The sequence below is a fragment of the Cryptomeria japonica genome, chromosome 6, assembly GCF_030272615.1.
Source record: "Cryptomeria japonica chromosome 6, Sugi_1.0, whole genome shotgun sequence".
Classification (NCBI taxonomy): domain Eukaryota; kingdom Viridiplantae; phylum Streptophyta; class Pinopsida; order Cupressales; family Cupressaceae; genus Cryptomeria; species Cryptomeria japonica.
The window spans coordinates 418,150,419-418,156,418 of NC_081410.1; positions in this window are offsets into that span (position 1 = coordinate 418,150,419).

Below are 6,000 nucleotides of genomic sequence, written 5' to 3' on the forward strand. Positions count from 1 at the left end.
AGATGAATAATTATTTACACCAACACCCCCCCTTAAGTGCAACTTAGGGGAATGCACTTAAGTCTACAATGCAACTAAGCAATGCAAGATGGGTCTCGGCTACTAGGCCATGTTAGGTACCCATGTACAAATGCAAATGCATGCAAACCAATGCAATGAAATTTCTCACAAAGTGGGGAAGGAGAGAAAAACCCAATGGGAAAAAACCCTCCCCCAAAAGAGAGATGAAAAACATACAAGAGAACTTTCATAGAAGAATGTGAAGAACAAAACCCCATGTGAGGAAAAAGTCCCCCCCATATGAGAGAAGAAGAGAAGCTAGGAAGCCCCCCCTCAATGTGGAATCTGCACCAATGATAAAAGCTCGATGTATGAAGAAACTGATCCATGAACGTCGAACAACATTCCTCCCCTTAGGAAGAAACAAAACCAAAGGTGTATCCATGAAGTCTCCCCAATCATGAAGGGAAGATGTATGAAGAAAACTCATGATGAATGGAATCTCTGAAAACTGCTCAAGTGTCCCCATGTCGATGCTGAAAGATACCCCCTCCAAATGTGGTAAACTGTGCCACACTGCTGAAAAAGGCACTCCAAGATCTAGTGGAGATGGATGTAGAACATGTCTCAAAGACTCACATGTCTCCTCAAAACATAAAGAGACCTCCTCCAACTGTTGTACAAAAGTATCCACAATCATGTCAACCTCGAAAGAATGATCATGTAGACAATGAACAAGAGGGTCAGAGTGGGCCCTCGCAACAATCGAAGAAGGATCACCTTCATCAAAGAGAAGATGAATGTCATCAATGATGTCTCCCAAATCTGCAATGTAGGATTCCATAAATAAACCTTCAATGTCTGTCAAGTAACCATCCCATGAATCTGAAGCTGGAAGACAATGAATATCCTGCTGCACTGAATCACATGAAGGCAAAACTGTCGCACTATCTGCATCATCAGGTGCAATAGGTGATGTGATATCAATATGAGGAGATGAAATACAAGGCTCAAGAATGGGGTCACATGTGAGAATCCCCATGTTCAAGTGCCCAAAGTTCTCCTCAAAATCTGAACCATCACAAGAAGTGTGATCATAATGTGTAGAATCATCAAATGTGAAATCATCATCATCAACAAAATCTGAAAAGGAGTATAACCGAGATGCATGATCAACCACCCCAGTCACAATGATAGCTCTAGTCTCCAAGTCTCTAATGAAAACTGACTCAAGTGTGAACTCCACAACTCTCTTAGTTGCGCCATGTGTGATTTGATAGATAGAAAGGAGATTGTTTGTCAAGTGGGGTACACACAACACATCATTGAAGGAGTTATCTCCAATGTCAATAGATCCTTTCCCAATCACATCCATGTATGTATGATTGCCCATCAAAATCTGTGGCATGGTGCAAGGCTCAAATGTAGAGAACATAGGCTGTGAAGATGCCATATGATGAGAAGCCCCTAAATCTAGAAGCCATCTCCCCTAATCATGACTAGTAGTAGCACATAGAGCTTTTCCTTTTCTTGTTCCAAAAGAGTGAGTCTTCCCACTTGTAGAAGCCATGAATGCTTGCCCTTTTCCTTTTGAATGTGAGGAAGTGGAAGTTGATGAATCATCCTTCTTGTAGACTTTAGGCAAATCAATGTTATGCTTTTTGATGATATGTGTAAGCTCATCAATCTTCTTAGAATGGCAACGATGCTCATTACGACCAATCTTTTTACAATAAGCACAAGTAGGTCTCTCCCTCTTTGGTGAATTATCTCTCTTGGAAGAGGATGAATCTCCTTGTTGTGGAGAAGATGGTGCTTTTTCTTTAGGCTTTGATTGCCATTTCTTCTTGTTTCAGTTGTCCTTTCCTTGATTTCCTTTGTTCCCTTGATTTGCCACTAATGCTTGAGACTTAGAAGCCTTAAGAATGCTCATGCTTATCAACTTAGTTTGTTCCATCATCAACATTTCATTGAAAGCATCAAATGTAGGCATTTTGTAGCTTGAACCCATTGTCATCCTATGGGTTTGGAAACTAGAAACAAATGCTGCATATTCTTGTGGAAGCTTGCCTATCAAGTTGAATATCAATTGAGTATCCTTCTTATCAATGCCACAATCTTTGAGTTGTGCCCTCAACTCATTTGCCTTAGTGACATAATCTTGTATAGTATCAAAGTTCTTAGGATCTAACATGGTGAGATCACTATCAATTTGATATCCCCTAATCTCATCAACTTGACCATACAAGTCTTGAAACTTTTGCCAAGCATCCTTGATTAGAGTACATTTCTCAATATGAAAAATGAGATCCTTTGATACATACTTTCTTAAGGTACCAATTGCCATGATATTTTTAGTGAGCCAATCCAAGTGACCAACTGAATCAACCTTAGGATCAGCGGGAGCAACAATAGTTCCATCAATGTAATGAGTGAGTCCTTTTTCCATAAGTTTACTCCATGCATCAATTTTCTAAGTAGCATAATTATGAGGAGTTAAGAGAGGAAAATTAGAAGAACCCATAGCAGCAAAAGAAAGAACACAAGTGAACAAGAGCACAAGAGACACCCCCCCAAATTCACTCAATCAAAGTAACCCCCCCAAAGTGATAATTTTGGCACTTTATACTTAGTGCGATTACAATGAGCCACTTGCAAAACAAGGCAAAGTGGACTTATGATGCAAATTTTACAACTTCTCAAATGAGATACAAGAGACTTCAATCAATAGTGCAATGAATCTAACTAAGATTCAAGCAAATATACAAGTACCAAGAGAGCAAAAAATGGCCAAAATTTGAAAGTACAATTTCTACTTACAATGGCATCAATCTGATAGCATCATGTGAAAGTAGATAAAAAAATACGCACTTTAAAAAAAAACGGCACCTGAAAAGGAGGTCGTATGACCCCAAACGAAGCCTTTGAAGTTGCAAAAACTGGGATTACTCAGGTACAGTCACCAAAAACTGTATTTTCTGAAAAATCCGTGCATTAAAATAAAAAAATTTCTTCACCACTGCAGAGAGCACGAAATTCTAGCCCATTTCAAAAAAAATTGCACCCAAAAAGGAGCAAAAATGAGCAAGTTATGGCCATTTGAAGTTGAACTACAAAATCAAAAATGCAAATAAGAGGGGCCTGCAAAATTTTTGAAAAATGCTGACGTGACGCTGACGTCAGCAAGTCACTGTGTTAAATTTGACGGCCGTATGACCATCGCAAAAACTTCGCCTCCTTGCTGACCTGGCGTTCGTACTGTATGGATTGCTGACTGGGTAGGTGACTGTGCAGGCCGTACCGTACGGATTTGATGACTGAGCAGCACTGCGTGGCAGATGACATGGCGGACTGTGTGGCACAGTGACTATGCTGTCGTACTATCGACGTGGCACGATCGACGTGGCGCGATGACGTGGCGTACGAAGGTGACATGTCACTGTGTATGGATTGCTGACTGTGTGAGCCACGTGGCGTCTGCGTGGCGGCCAGAGGTGTTTTGGCGGTCGCCGAAGGTCTCTAGCCGGCAGCTGTCGGCGTCGCCAGAGGCGGGAGCAAGTAGAGCCGGAGAGGAGGAGGCAGCTGGCATAGAGGAGAGACAGTCGCCGGAGGTGGCGGCAGTAGCGACCGGCGGGAGGTGGCCAACGAGAATCTTCTCGATGGCGGCGATGGGGCTTCGGCAGCGGCACGGATGACGGGTTCCTGCAGCGACACAGGTACGACCTGCAACATAGACTGCAGGTACGGGGTACGGGTCGTGGCAGCTGCGGTAGATAGGTACGCGGCAGGAATAGAGCTGCAGACCTGCAGGTATGGCGGGTCACGAGGGGGTCTGCGGACCCCCAAAAATTGCTTTTGTGATTTTTTTATTTTTTTTTATTTTCAATTTTTTTGATTTTTGATTTTTCGAAAAAAATTTCAGAAAAATAAATTAAAAAATTTGAAAATCCGTACAATACTAGCAAAATTGGCGAAAAAAATTTTCTCACCAAAATAGGCCGACTTTATAACCAAAATTCATGGAAATGACCTTTTGGACGCAATGGCAAGGTCAGATTTGGTCTAGGACACCTCCAAAAGATGCTGCTCCTCAGATCTGCCTCTTGACGTCGCAATAATGCCTCTTCAAGACGAATCAATGAAGCTCCAATGGCTCTGATACCATGTGAGATTTTGCCAAGATCAAGAGTTCAATGAAATGTACAAAATAGAGACATAATATGGGACAAGAATAAACTGTATTCTCATCAATAGAAAATGATCAATAATATGATTACATACAATGTAGATGAGCTTGTTTATATAGGCAAGGCTAGGGATATGTGAGCACACAAACATGACATGTGGCTCAATAAGAAACAAGGGTAGGTAGGAAATAGGTGTGGGTAGGTAGGAGAAATAATATAATAGTCCACATGAGGTGGATCACCCACTGAATGTGGAGTGTAACAACAAGATCAACACCATAAAAGGTGGAATTTCTCCTACACACACTATCCCAATGTGGCACAAACACCCAAGTGTCTCATACCCAAACTACTATGAAATGCATTATCCTAAGTAAACTTAAGTAAGTGTAATAATATCCAAGATGAATAATTATTTACACCAACACAGTTCTTGTGCAAAGTATGTACTTCCATGTTTACCGGTGCTTGTGCATTTCTTTTGTGTATTCTATCAAACAATGCATGTTTTGAAGGCATTTCAACAAATTTGCCTTTTGTATTTCTTGCAATCATCATATTCCATCAGATGACATCTCTTTGTAGAATTCTGTCAAATAGTTTATTGTGGAACACACATCCATATAGCCACTACGAGTATTGCATTTGCTTGAAAGTTTCTAAAGTCTCTTCAACAATCCATTTGATAGTGTATCTTGCAAATTGTGGTAGCTATGACATTATTCTTCCATTACGAGTTCTATTCTCAAACGCCTTGAGTTGGGTGCGGAGCATTCCTCATCCTCAAATGTTGTGAAGGTATTAAGCCTGAGATTTGTTGTTGGATAGGGTTGCATGTTGCAACGATCTCTCTCTTCATACACCAGAGAGAATTGTTAATGATATATTACCTTATCGATTTGATTGCATGTTAAATCGTATTTTCTTTGAAGAGTTTTGTTACATGGCAGCCATGATAGTTATTTTTGCATTCTTTCAAACAGTCCTGTGACTTGCCTACGCCTCCACATTTTGGTATTTGTCAAACAGTTAACATCCCTTGTCTATATTCCACGTGAACGAGATTCTACAAAACAATTCAACTTGCCTTGTCTATACTCCCACGCCTTGCAATCTTTCAAACAAATTCACAAACCCTTGTTTATGTTGTCACGTATTGCATTCTTTCAAAAATAGATCACATACCTTGTTTATATTGTCGTTTTGCATTGAGTCAAACAGTTCACATGCCTTTGTTTAAATCCGTTTTAACAGATCCATTTTGTGCATTTCCTGCAGTCTTGGTATTCTGTTGTGTTTTGATTGTTAGTTTGTTAGTTTAATTAGTGTGTGTTAGTATTGTTTGTATTAGTCAGTGTTAGTTTAGATTGTTAGTTTGTGTTTGTGTTGTTAGTTTAGTTAGTGTTTTGTTATTATGTTTGTTAATTCGTTTGTTTTGTGTGTGTTAGTGTTTGTTAGTGTTTGTTAATTTGTTTGTTTTGCGTTAGTTGGTTTGTTTGTTTAGTGTTAGTTGTGTTTGCTAGTTAGTGTGTTTCATTTTGTTTGTTTTGTTTGTGTGTGTTTTGTTAGTTGTTGTTAGTGTGAGTTTAGTGTGTGTTTTGTTAATTGTTTGTTAGTGTTAGTTGTTTTGTCAGTTGTTTGTTAGTGTGAGTTTAGTGTGATTATTTGTTTCATTTTTGGTTAGAGTGGTTGTTTTGTTTTCTAGTTTGTTTTAGTGTGAGTAGTGTTTTTAGCTAGTTTTTGGATTTTTGGGACTAATCCTTATGGACTAACAAGTGGTGCAGGTTATCCTCATATATTGAAGACTTGGGGA